The sequence below is a fragment of the Vulpes lagopus genome, chromosome 21 (assembly GCF_018345385.1).
Source record: "Vulpes lagopus strain Blue_001 chromosome 21, ASM1834538v1, whole genome shotgun sequence".
Taxonomy (NCBI): domain Eukaryota; kingdom Metazoa; phylum Chordata; class Mammalia; order Carnivora; family Canidae; genus Vulpes; species Vulpes lagopus.
The window spans coordinates 15,811,004-15,825,673 of NC_054844.1; positions in this window are offsets into that span (position 1 = coordinate 15,811,004).

Sequence of the window (14,670 nt, forward strand, 5' to 3'; positions counted from 1 at the left end):
TTATTTGTTTATTTATTTATGTCACTAAAAATGGAAGCCAGAAGGCAGTGAGATGACATATTTAAAGTCCTGGAAGAAAAACAGTCAACTAATAATTTTATATTTGCAAAACATTCATCAAGAATGAAGAAGCAATTAAGACATTTCAAGGTAAACAAAACCTGAAGGAATTTGTTACTAGAGAGTAGCTCTATAAGAAGTTCAAAAGGCAGTTCATGAGAGTGAAATGAAAGGACACAGATAGTAACTTGAAGCCATATGAAAAAAATATAGGACATTGTTAAAAGTGACTACCTAAGTAAATATAAAAGCCAATATTATTGTACTTTTTATTTGTAACTCCCTTTTCCCCTATATAATTAAAAAGGCAAATGTATAAAAAACAATAAGTCTATGTTAGTGGGTACACTATGAATAAAAATGCAATCTGTGACAATATAAAGAAGAGGGTCAGAAATGTATAAAAGTCAAAGGTTTGTATTCTGTTGAAATAAATTTTGTATTATTTAAACTAGGTTTTTATAAGTTTAAGATGTTAGTTATAATAGCCAAAGTAGCCATTAAAGAAATATCTGTAAAACATACAGAAAATGAAAGAATGAGACCAAAATGGTATACTATAAAAACAAAACAAAACAAAACCAACCCCCCCCCCCAAAAAAAAAACTAGATTTAAAAAGAAAGCAGCAGTGGAGATATTGAGGAACAAAGAAACACATGATATATAGCAAACAAACAGCTAAAAGGCGTAAGTCATTCCTTAGCAATTATTTTAAACGTAGATGGATTAAACTCTTCAATGTAGTGATTGGCATAATGGATAAAAAACTCCACAATCGTCTATATGCTACCTCTATATATGTATGTGTATATAAATACAAAGACACAAAAAATATTGAAAATAAAAAGATGGGAAAAAGATATTCCATGTAAATAGTAACCAAAAGTGAGGTGGATTTGCTATTATTATGAAACAAAATAGCCTTAAGTCACAAAGTTTATACGACACAGAGAGGGATAGTATAAATTGATAAAGGTTCAAGATATAGCAATATATATTCACCTATGAGTAGAGACCAAAAATATATGAGGAAAACTGACAGAATTAAAGAGAGAAGTGCACAGTTCTACAATAATACTTGGTGACATCAATATCTCACTGTAAATAATGGCTAGAGCAACCAGGAAACTTGAATAATAGTATAAATCAATTCAACTTAACAGATACAGACAGGAAAGTCCACCCAACAACAGCAGAATATACATTTTTCTCAAGTGGACAGATAGCCTCCCCTAGGAAAAATTATATTGTGGTCCACAAAACATCTTAATAATTTAAACAAGTTTCAAATCATACAAAGTATACTTTACAACCACAATGGAATAAAAGTAGAAATCAATAAAAATAAATACTGAAAATTTACAAACACCTGGAAATTAGACAACATACTTTTAAACTATCAGTGGATAAATAAAAAATCACAAGGGAAATTAGAAAATATCTGAGACACATGAAAATGAAAACATAACATACCAAAATTTACAGGATGCAGTGAAAGCAGAGCTACAAGGGGAATTTATAAATTTAAAATCTACGTTATATGAGAAAAAAACATCAAATCTATAATCAAACTCCACCGTTAAAGGAAGTAGGAAAGGCAGAATGAACTAAACCCAAAGCTAGCAGAAGAAAATAAATAATAAAGATTAGACCAGAAATCAATGAAAGAGAATAAAAAAAAGCACTAGAAAAAAAAAAGCTGAAAGTTGAATCTGAAAGATCAACATTGGCAAAACTTGAGTTACATTGATTATGACAGAACGAAGGAAGACAATCAAATACTAAAATCATAAATGAAAGAGACATTGCTACCAACTTCAATGAAATAAAAAGGCTTATAAGTGAATATTACAGATTGTATGCCAATAATAGGTAACCTGGATAAAAGAGAAACATTTCTAGAAAGACAAATTATCGAAATGACTCAAGAAGACAGAAAATCTGAATAGACTTATAACATGCAAGCGTATTGAGTCAGTAATCAAAAACATCCCAACAACAACAAAGGCCTAGAGTCAAATTGTCTAACTAGCAAATTCTATCAAGCATTAAAAAAAAAATAAACACCATTTCTTCTCAAATTCTTAAAAACTTTGAAGAGGAGGAATGTTTCCTAACTCATTTTCTGATACCAGCATTACCCTGATATCAAAGCCAGACAACAATACTACAAGAAAAGAAAACTACAGGCCAATATCTCCCATGAATATATATGCAAAAGTCCTCAATAAGATACTAGCAAACTGAGTTTGGCAACACATTCAAGGGATTATATATTATCACCAAGTGAGAATTGTGTCAGGAGTGTTAAGAATAGTACGGCATACAAAAATAGATTTAAAGACCACATAATTATTCTAACTGATGCAGAAAAGGCATTTGAAAGAATCCAACACTCTTTCATTATAAAACAATTCACAAACTAGGATTAGAAGAGGGGTTCCTCAAAATAATAAAGGCCATATATAAGAAACCCCTAGCTAGCATCATACACAATGGTGAAAGACTCAAAGCTTTTCCTCTAAGATCAGGAACAAGACAAGAATATTTTCACTACTTCTATTCAACATACTACTAGAAGTTCTAGCCAGGGATAGTAGGCAAGAAAAAGAAATGAAAACTGTTCAAATCATGGGCCTGGAGCTTCTTTGGCAGAGCCAGAAGAGGCTGCTGGTCATCCTGCTGCATTCCACCCAGGACTTCTGGGTTGGTCTTGAAAGACGTCCAAGAGGTGAAAGGATCCAAGTACTTAGCAATCAGTCCCAAGGCTCCTCAAGGATGAAGAGGAGGAGAAGGAGGAAAGAGAAGAAGGGGAGGATGATGATGAGGATGTTGTGCCTACGTGGTAGTAGGACAAGTTTGATAAGGAACTGGATAATGATAACTTCTTCTATGAGAAGGAGTCTGAGAACCTGAACCAAGATACTTTCTTCTTTGGTGACACAGAGGAGGGTGATGAAGCCTATCATTGAGGGGCAGGGTGCAGGGAACAAGTGGAGCCACCCTAGAGTCATGAAGGGCTGCAGGAGGGATGAGGTCACCCCTTCCTACCATTGTTGGGGGAGGCAATTCTCAGTGTCTTCAGTGCTGTTTACTGAATAAACTTTTTTTTTCACAATAAAAAAAAAGCTGTGCAAATTAGAAGAAATAAAATTATCTCTATTATAGGTAACATAAAATTATATGTAGAAAGCCCTAAGAAAATCTGCAAACCCACCAACACCAATATCAATAACAACAATAAACAAGACAACAAAGCTTTACAGCTAGTAAAAAACTTTAGCAGTGTTGTAGGATATAGAATTAACATAAAAAATTAGCTCTATTTCTACACAGTAGTAATGGACTATTGAAAAAGGAAATTAAGAAGCAATTCCATTTACAGTAACTTCAAAAAAAGAGAATACTTAAAAACAAATTTAACCAAGAATACATAAAACTTGTACACTGAAAACTACAAAACTCTATAGAAAAAAAAAAAAACTAAAGAAAACTTAAACAGAAAGACATTGCATGTTCATGTATTGAAAAACTAAATACTGTCAAGATGACAATAATACCTAAAGTGATCTACAGATTCAGTGCAATCCCTACAAAAATCCCAGTGTCATTTTTTTTCAGAAATACAAATATCTATCCTAAATTGCACACAAAAATTCAAGGGAACTAAAATAAAACAATATGAATGGCTCTTGAACAAGAACAAAATTGGAAACTCACCCTTACCAATTTTATGTCTACTACAAAGCTACAGTAATCAAAAAAGTGTGGTACTGGCATAAGGAGAGACATATTGACAAAGGAATAGAATCAGAAACCCAGAAATAAGCCCTTACCTGCATGATCAATTACTTTTCGACAATGATGCTGAGACAATTCAATGGGGAAAGAATAGTCTCTTCAACTAATGATGCTAGGAAAGCTAGATACACACATGCAAAAGAATTAAGTTAGACACTGTCTTATACCATATACAAATTCAAAATGGATTTAAGACTTACCGGTTAAAACTATAACACTCCTAGAAGAAAATATAGGAGGTAAACTTTATGATTTTGGATTGATCAATGGTTTCTAAATTATGATATCAAAACCACCTAAAAGTGGCAAAAGATAAAATACATGGACTAAATTTTATCAAGATTTAAAACAAACAAACAACAAACAAACAAACAAACAAACAAAAGGATTTAAGGGCAGCCTGGGTGGCTCAGCAGTTTAGAGCCACCTTCAGCCCGGGGCCTGATCCTGGAGACCTGGGATTGAGTCCCACGTCATGTTCCCTGCATGGAGCCCGATTCTCCCTCTGCCTACGTCTCTGCCTCTCTCTCTCTCTCTCTGTGCCTCTCATGAATAAATAAATGAAATCTTAAAAAAAAAAAAAGATTTAAGACTTATGTACATCAAAGGAAATTGTAAATATAACTAATGCTACTGACTTATACACTTAAAAATAGTTGAAATTGTAAATTTATATTATGTATATTTTACCACAATGAAAAAAATTAAACAGTTATAATTTCACTTAATTTTTTTTACCCATGGTTATTAAAATTTTTTGGTTGAATTCCCAAATATTGAAATTTTTTAAAATATATTTTTGTTACTGATTTTTAATTTAGTCCTTTTTTGGTCAGAGTACAAACTCTTTGTTTTCAATCTTTATATATTTATTGAGAGTTATTTTATGGTCTAGCATATATCTAATGATTCAAGTGTTCATGGACACCTGACATAAATATTCTTCAAATACTGGATATAGTGTTATATAAATGTCAAATTAGTGCATTATATGCTCAAATCTTCTACATAGTTAACTGATTTTTCGGTATCTACTTTATAATTATGTGAGTTAAAATCTTCAACTGTAACTAAGTTTGTTGTCATCTTAATCTGTTGATGCCTTTATTACATATTTTGATATTTCACTATTAGGCTTTGATAATTTTTTGGATGAATCAACCCTCTTTTGATTATTCCATAACCCCTTTATCTGCTAGTACTCTTTTTTTGAGGACAACTTTGTCTAATATTAACATGAGCATAACAACTCTCTTGTGATTAGTATTTGTATATTGTATTTATGTCCCTCAGTTAGCATTACTGATTTGTGTCTACAGCTAAAGTATGTTTGTTATAAACAATATGTAGTTGGGTCTTGTTTGTTTATTACTTTTAAATCTAGTCTGACAATCTCTACTTTTTAATTGGGATATTCAGTGCTTGTATACACAGGGCAATTATTGAGATGATTGACTTTTTCTTATTTGTATCATATAATCTTTTTTTGTTCTTTCGTTGGTGTGATTATGTTTAGTATTTTGATTTATTTCTTCTATTGGCTTTTGAGCTTCTTTAATTTTTTAATTATTAGTCTAAGAATTACAATATGTCTCCTTACTACAGGTTATCTTGAATTAGATTTTAACACTCTATATTGAAGGTAAGAAATTTAACACAGTATAATTACAATTACTTTCCCCTGTCCTTTCCTTGTGCTAGTCTTGCCACATATTTTACTTCTGCATATTTTTGTTGTGAATATTTATGAGGGATTGCTGTTGGATTTTTTCAAAATTTCTTTATGAATCTTTTGATATGATTCTATAGATTTTCTACCTTAATTATATGATGTATTATGTTAATTAGATTTTCCATTATAAACCAACTTTGCATTACTGGGATCAATTCCAGAGAGTCATGGTATATTGTTGAATTTAATTTGATATTATTTTGTTAAATATTTTTGTATCTAAACTTATAAGAGATGCTGTTGGGCACTTCATTGCTTCTGATGTTTTTGTCCTGCTATTGATATTCATATTGAGGTAATAGTGGCTCCCTAGAGTGTTTTGGCACATTTTTCCTTCTTTATTTTTTGAAAAAAGTTTATATATGATTGGTATAATTTATTCCTTAAATATTTTACGTCATTCATTAGTTAATCCATTTGGGCCTGATATTGATATTGAGGTAATAGTGGCTCCCTAGAGTGTTTTGGCACATTTTTCCTTCTTTATTTTTTGAAAAAGTTTATATATGATTGGTATAATTTATTCCTTAAATATTTTACGTCATTCATTAGTTAATCCATCTGGGCCTAGACTCTTCTTCAAAATATATATAATTACTAATTTATTTTTTTTATTTTATATAGCTCTATTAAGATTTTCTATTTTTTTGGTGTTAATTTGCCATTAACACTTTTTTAGGAACTTATTTCATCTATGTTGTTAAACTTAGTGGCATAGACTTGTTTATAATATTACCTTAAAGTCCTTATTAATTTCTGTTGAAAATGCTGTAAAGTCATAACCTTCATTCCTGATATTGGCAATCTGTGTCTTTTTTATTATGATGATTTTAGTTAAAGTTTTTCCAAACTTGTTGATCACTTCGAGTCTCATTGTTTTCTTTGTTATTATATTTCCCACTTCATGAATTACTGTTTTTATTTCTTTTCTTCTGTTTCCTTTGTTTTTTTCCTAATTTCTTAGATTTAAAGGTTAGATAACTGATTTGAGACCTTCCTTTTCAAGTAAACCATTTTAAGCCATAAATTTCCCCCTAAGCATGACTTTAGCTTCTTTCCATAGATTTTGATTTGTTTTCCTTTTCAATGAATTCAAGATATTTTCTAAATTCCCTTATTATTTCTTATTGGAACCATGGACAATTCATAGTTTGTTGTTTTTTTTTTTTTTATCTGTTATCTTAAAATGGGTTTTCTGATGCAAGCATTAGATGTTTATATTTAGAGGTGTTTTATTTTGTTAACGTTTTATTTTAGAGATGCACTCAAGGACAAGAGTGAGAGAAAGAGAAATAAGGCTATATGAAATGAGAGACAATGGTTATTTGTGAGAAACCACAAGCTGACACAGTGAATTTGGATAGAAGGAATATCTGTTAGAAATAGAAGTTTTCGGGGATCCCTGGGTGGCGCAGTGGTTCGGCGCTTGCCTTTGGCCCAGGGCGCGATCCTGGAGACCCGGGATCGAATCCCACATCGGGCTCCCGGTGCATGGAGCCTGCTTCTCCCTCTGCCTATGTCTCTGCCTCTCTCTCCCTCTCTCTGTGACTATCATAAATAAATAAAAATTAAAAAAAAAAAAAAAAAAGAAATAGAAGTTTTCCAGGTGAGTCATAAACAGTAACAAGTCACAGAGAAGGCCATGAGGAGAATAATTTACTTCCTCAGTCTCCTCCCATTTCCTTTTCTCACTGACAATTTTCCTAATAGGGCATTAACTTCCTCATACCTCCAGATTGCATAACTGTACCCCTTTAATGGCACCTTTGAATAGAAGCTCCCAATGGGGGGATCCCTGGGTGGCGCAGCGGTTTGGCGCCTGCCTTTTGGCCCAGGGCACGATCCTGGAGACCCGGGATCGAGTCCCACGTCGGGCTCCCAGTGCATGGAGCCTGCTTCTCCCTCTGCCTGTGTCTCTGCCTCTCTCTCTCTCTCTCTCTCTGTGACTATCATAAATAAATTAAAAAAAAAAAAAAAAAAGAAAGAAGCTCCCAATGGAAGAAATAAATAGAATCTTTGGCCAGGCTGTGTAGCAGAGGCCATATTCATACTGCAACACAAATGGATGTCACCTGGCAGCACAGGTATTTGGGCCCAAGGGAGAGGCCATAGGGTATGTTTGATGTCTGCCACAGGGTAAGTGGTCAAACATACATGAGATGAGTAGCAGTGAGTAAATTAAGAATTGGTGAATAAAATTTGCATCAGAGCTTTTGATATATAATTATGAACTTAGAAAATCATGGGGAAAAATCTACACAAAAAGTTAACTTCTGGGAAGAGTATGGTATGAGCAGAAGAGGGACTATTACTGCTTTGGATGACTTTTAGTGGGGATACTGTGGATAATTTTAACATTTTTGGTGTGTGTTTGCAAAATTAGAAACAAAAATTCTTTGAATAAATTGTTATTAGGACATATGATGGAATTCTTGGTAGCTGTTAAAATGCAAGTTGAAAAATGTTACTTAATTTTATAAAACAACATCTTTCCCATGATATGGGAAAAATAGAAATTTCTTAAATGTCTTCTATCAATGTCTGACCATTTATTTTTAAAGATTTTATTTATTTATTCGTGAGAGACAGAGAGGCAGAGACACAGACAGAGGGAGAAGCAGGCTCTATGCAGGAAGCCCGATGTGGTACTCGAACTCAAGACCCCGGGATCACGCCCTGAGCTGAATCAGACGCTCAACCACCAAGCCACCCAGGCACTCCACGTGTCTGAGCATTTAGATGAACTATTGAAAAATAAGGCTAAGAATAAAATAACAGGAGAGACATAAGGGAAAATACACAAGTTATATGAGACTGAGTGAATAGTTATCATTAACAATAAATAGATTTTGGAGAAGTAATTCTCTATTACTAAAACTTGTGGACGAAGCAGCAGTTTGGGATACTGACAAATATGTTTTTGAATTTTGCCTCTTCCAAATTGTAATTAATCCTATTTGAGTTCCCATTTTCTTACCCGTTAATAAAAAAGCAAGCAAGCAAACAGAAAAGCCCAATACCTTGTTTTTACAGGATTCTTATTATGATGAGTACCAAGGATGTATTTAGAAGGTCTTGTGATAATGGAGAAAATGTAAACAACTTTGTCTGTTGGTAGGAAACGAAGGAAATTTTCTTACAATATTGTTTTTTTCCCACTTTAATTTCTTTGTTGTTTTGGTAATTGGTTAGTTACTAGCACTCTCTAGAAACTCCAAAAAGAATCCCAGATTCAAAGCTGAGCCTCAATATTTACAAAGGTAATGAGTCTGTCAGCCATGGGAAGTCAAGTGCTCTTACTGTTTGGTATTGCTAACCTCAAGTCTAACCTAAAGGGACACCTTTCTTGGGGGATAACAGTTCATTTGTCTTCATGCTAACTCCATCAAGGAATTTTCCTGTGCAGAAAACAGCTAGTTTCACTAAGCTCTGTATGTGTAGTGTTTTTTATGTAGTGCACTGACAGCTAGTAACCGAACCTAATCCGTCAAACTCATTTCACCTAAGACCTCAAGTATAACTCCAATTCTGATCCTTAAGGTAAAGGCGTCACTGAAGTACTTAGTTCCTGACCTTTTGTTTTTGAACACATAGTACCCTGGGGTTGGGGGCATGCGGAATGTATATTTCTTTTTGTATTGAGAAATATAGTCATTATTTTGGGATGTTGCATTTAAAAATTTTATGTTTGCCCTAAAATTTTCTAATAATAGCTGCAATGTTGCTCAAGCCTCTTTTGATAGAGTTGCTCCTTTGCACTAGTAGTTTTACAGCTTAGTAAGCTGTATGCTTTTTATTCATTTTTCATTTAATGGTTGAATCCATGGGGAATATTACGTTATTCTTGGTAAGATAAAAATATCAGGTATTTTAATTTTGTCTAAGTTTCTGAAACTAACCATACAAATTTGCTTACATAGCATTACTTGAAAAAAAAATACAAACTTTTCTAGTTACACTATGTTTTTTTATCCCTTTTATCTTTTCTTCCCCATTCCCTCACCCCACCTCCCCTCTGGCAACCACCAGTTTGTTCTCTTCTATTGTGCCATGTATTTTTAAAGCATTTTTGTGTGTGTGCAAAAGATGTATGTTCATACTTGCTCAGTATTATTTTTGCCAGCTGTTCAAATTTCTAACTATTGAGAAGGCACTAAAACAGGCATTTGAGAACTATTTCTGCACCACAAAGTGGTTGTACTTTGCTTTTTCATATGTTTGTGGGATGATTTGGTGTTTTCTGGGGAACAGAAATCATTTACAAATATTCAGTAATATTTACTCTGTAGATAGGTGCTATGGAACAGCAAAAGAAATGAATTTAAAAAATCATTAAAAGCTAAGCATTATGTCTGTCTATAAGTTAGTTGAAGTTATTCTGCTGTTAATGATCTTACTTCAGAAGTAGACTCCTACTGTATATCTGACTACTATTTTATGTGACAGAGTTAATAACAACTTAGGAAGAAAACTTAAGTCTTTTGATCAATGTCTTTTTTTAAAATAGCATTACATTATGATAGAATCTTACATTAGTTTTAATTTTTTTTTAAGTAGAGAGAGAGGCATGGGATCCCTGGTTGGCGCAGCGGTTTAGCGCTTGCCTTTGGCTCAGGGAGTGATCCTGGAGACCCGGGATCAAATCCCACGTCGGGCTCCCGGTGCATGGAGCCTGCTTCTCCCTCTGCCTGTGTCTCTGTCTCTCTCTCTCTCTCTGTGACTCTCGTAAATAAATAAAAAAATAAAAATAAAAAATAAAAAAAAAAATAGAGAGAGAGGCAAAGGGAGAGGGAGAGAGAGAGAATCTTAACTAGGCTCTATTCCCAGTATTTGAGACCAATGTGGTGCTCGATCTCAAAATCCTGAGATCAAAATCAAGAGTCAGATGCTTAACTGATTGAGCCACCCGGGTAAACCATAGTAATTTTACTTTTAACACTCAAAACCACATGATGGATCAACTATGACATTCAAAATTAGTTTCTAATATTACTTCAAAGCAAATGAAAACACTAAATATTCCTCAACTCAAACAATTTTTAGAATTTTCTTTAAAAAAGACAATTATAACTAGCATAAGTGATATTACAAAATGCTGTCTGCTTAAATTTCTTGGATCTTTAAAGAAAATAAGATCTTTTATTTAAATTTTATGAAAAAGGAGAGTATTCTTGTGTTCTGATAATACTTCAATCTCTAAAAAAAAAGAAATTTATATGGATGTCAAAACTCTGGCATAATGACTATAAGAACAGAAGTAATTCTTTGGATAATAATATTTGACCATAGTTGCAACTTTTCAATACATTATAATTATTACTTTCATCAAATTTCAACTAGAATTTAATATCTTTGACATACCTTGAAATGAGTGTTTGCAGAAGGCCAAATCTGAATTAACAACATGCAAGTTCTTAACCTTTTGCATTTTCAAACTTAAGTGTCTCATTTAAAATAGGCTTGGGGTGCCTGGGTGGCTTAGTCAGTTAAGCATCCACTCTTGATTTTGGCTCAGTCAGGTCATGATCTCAGAGACTGAGTATGCCTGAGGTTTTCTCTCCCTCCCCCTCTCTTTCTTGCTCATGTTCTCTCTCTAAAATAAATAAAATCTTCCAAAAAATAATTAAAATGCAGTAAAATAGGTTTAGAGATAGTAAAACATACACACAAGTTTTATCCAATATGTGGATCATTTTGGAAAATAGTAGAGATTTTTTTTTTAATAAACACCCATTGTTTAATGAAATACATGAGATTAAAGCATCAAAAATCTTTTGACAATCATTTACCTTGGAGGACTAAATGATGGTGACATTTACAATTCAGTTTGATAAGAAACATGGAAAAGTTTATATTGGGTTAAATAACTTGGTAAATTTTTCCCAATCATGGCAAACCACAATTTTCCTTTTCTTTTTTTAATAATGTTCAAATGCCATCTCGACGATTATCTCATTATTCCTAGAGAACTCCATTTTTTTTTTTTTTTTGTGCTGGTCTCTGCAGTACAATGGAATAAAAACACCTACCTCCCTAAATCAGTAAACTCCGGTATTGGCTTCTTGGTGGCTTTTCAAGGGAATTCAAAATGAACAATTCAGTCAATTAGTTGAGTCTTTCTCTTTATAATAAAATATTAACGTGATCTTTTATAGATAAATAGAATATTATTTCAACTGAACAAACCCATTATTTTGGCATTATATTCAATACAGTTTTTCTTACTTACATATAAATATGTACCTTTCAACTCCTCCTCAATACTAGTTTTCTAATTGGCAGATTTCAGATTTTTTTCACTGTGATTTTGCCTGGCTAGGTATAGTCTCACCTTTTACTCTAGGTCAGCCTTATTCACAAACTTATTAAGTGATCTAAGATATTTTGAAGGCATTAGGGAAAGACCTTGTTGACCCAGAATATCTTGTTTCCCACTAGCTATGATCCTCTCATTCACAGATTACTTTTTTAGATCACACCTAGGTTCTCTGAGAACTATTTATTATCAAGTACGTATCTATAATATAATAAACATGTTGAGAGACTTTCTTTCTTTCTTTCTTCTTCTTTTTTTTTTTTTTTTTTTTTTTAGCAAACACAGAGCACTGGGAAAACAAAGAATAACAGTGTTCCTGCACTCAAAGACCTTACAATATAATGAGTAAGAAAAACTTTAAGTGGATAACTTAAGCATTGACCCATGTACTGCAGAAACACAGAGAAGATCCACTTATTCCAACCTGTTCCTTGGGACTGCATTGTGGGAGACTGGAAGATGTGATCCATGATATCCAGGCTCTTAAAGATAAGCAAAAGCTTGCCTGGTGTCAAGTGTGTGTATGTGTGAAAGTGTGTTGTGGGCAGGGAAGCTAGGGCAGATAGATGGCAGAGGAGATGAGATGCATTCCAGCCAAATTCCAGTAACTCATATTAACATGCCTTATAAAGGCATGAAGTAATACTGTAAATGAGGGATTGAATTTACTTATTTATTTTTAAAAGATTCCACTTATTTATTGATGAGAGACACAGAAACACAGAGAAAAAGAGAGGAAGAAACAGAGGCAGAGGGAGAAGCAGGCTCCATGCAGAGAGCCTGCCGTGTGACTCGATCCCAGGACTCTAGGATCACATCCTGGGCCAAAGGCAGACACCAAACCACTGAGCCACCCAGGCATCCCAAGGGATTGAATTTAAAAGTCATAGAATTTTAAGAAAAAAGTAGTAGGAAAGAAACTAAGGTGAATGGGTAAGGATATAGCAGGCATTATATTTCATGCTAGGGATTATGGACGTATACTGCAGATGACATGGTAACATTAAAGCAGTATAATGACAAGGTTAGATTTGTAGTTAAGATCAGTCATTTCAACTACATTTTCAAAAAGGCAGAGAAATAGATTTCACGAAGGCAAGTCTAGAGTGTGGTAGGTATTGGCTATGAGGTTGTGGAGACAGTCCAGCCTTGAATAACAGCAGTGGTAAAATGTAAAGAGAGGATGACCATTTGAAGGGTGAAAAGAGAGCCATGTTTTCTTTCCACCATTAACCTTTTAGGGTAAATTGATTTGTTAGATTAGAGGCACACAGGACATGGTGAAGTTAAACAGTGTGCATATGATGGAGTAGTGGTGAAGATTAAATGGGTTAATATACATGGACAGTGCCCTAAATTGTTATTGCTATTATTATTAACATGGGGCAAGGAAGAATAAAAAATCTGAATAAGTCATTGACCACAATAGATAAGCATCAGTGGAGAGTTGCTCATGGTCTGGACCCTGGGGACATAGATCTGTTAGAAGAACATGTGCTGAAAAGGGAAAGGATGTACGAATAGTCAGTCTTAGTAGGTATGGACAAATCGAAGCTCTCTTGCAGGATAAAACTAGTGCTTTAAGGGAACACAGCAAAAGTAGGGAGCGCTCTGAGTCATTTCATGTTGAGATAAAAAAAGATGTTTGGATAAGCCACTGCTTCTGCCTCTTCCCTAAATTGCAGCAGGATGCTTTCAGAACCCCCTGAAAATAAGTGTCATTGCATTCTGTCTTCTCCTGCCATGCTCTGAAAGTGCACAACAAAGATGCAAGAGCATGTGGCTAGAAATCCATAGATGGGCCACGTGTACATTCCATCAGCATTTTGCTTTGCTCAAGGATTTTTGTTGGACCTAAAAAAAACTCTGATCTGTTTGGAAAGAGGATTTGCATTTGCAAATAGATTTGCAGGCAGATCCAACAAGCAGCATTTTGCCATTTGCAAATCCACTTGAAACATCTGGGTCCCTGTCTAGCCCCCAAATTTTTATATAAGTGGATGACCTAGGATCATATTTTGGACCTGATTTTAAAATTCGAGACAAATGCTAAGTAATTTGCATAATTTTCATTTTGAAAGCACACCCTGTGCTGTTAACAAAATAAAAGAACATACAGAAACGAAGCTTTTTCTGTTAAAGAAGAATTAAATAAGTGAAATCAATAAAGAAAAACAGTAAAAGCACCTCGACTTTGTTAACTGGAGAAAACAGTGTGTCATTTCAGTGAAGTAAGCTTGCTAATGAGGATTTTAACTTGGACTTAAAGTCTACCTATTCTCCTAATGATAAAAGGCATAAAAAACTGTATTGACTGCTTATTTATTATGGATTTGAAGCTATATCCTCCATGTGACTTTTTATATAACAATAAAGGGGTGAGGTTCTTCTCTAGTTTTAAAAAGATTATTATAATTTAGTCAATGTAAGATTTACTCAGACTAAATTTATACTGTACCAGTAGACTATAAGAATTCCATTAATGCTCCATTGATATCATCAATGAAGAAAAAGGCAAAATGGATGCATTGCTTCTGCTCCACTGGGTCTGTAATGAAGCAGCATTATAACAGCTGCTGTCTTTTAAACAGCTTTGGCTTTTTGTTGTTGTTGTTGTTTGTTTTGTTTTTCTTCCCCAAAGCATCACTTGGTATATTGCAAGAATCTGCAGAAAAATATCTTTTGACCTTGTTGCCCTTCCCTTTTATTATTTGTATTTTTTTTTTCAAGAACCATGGCCTTCTATTTGCCACTCTGGCA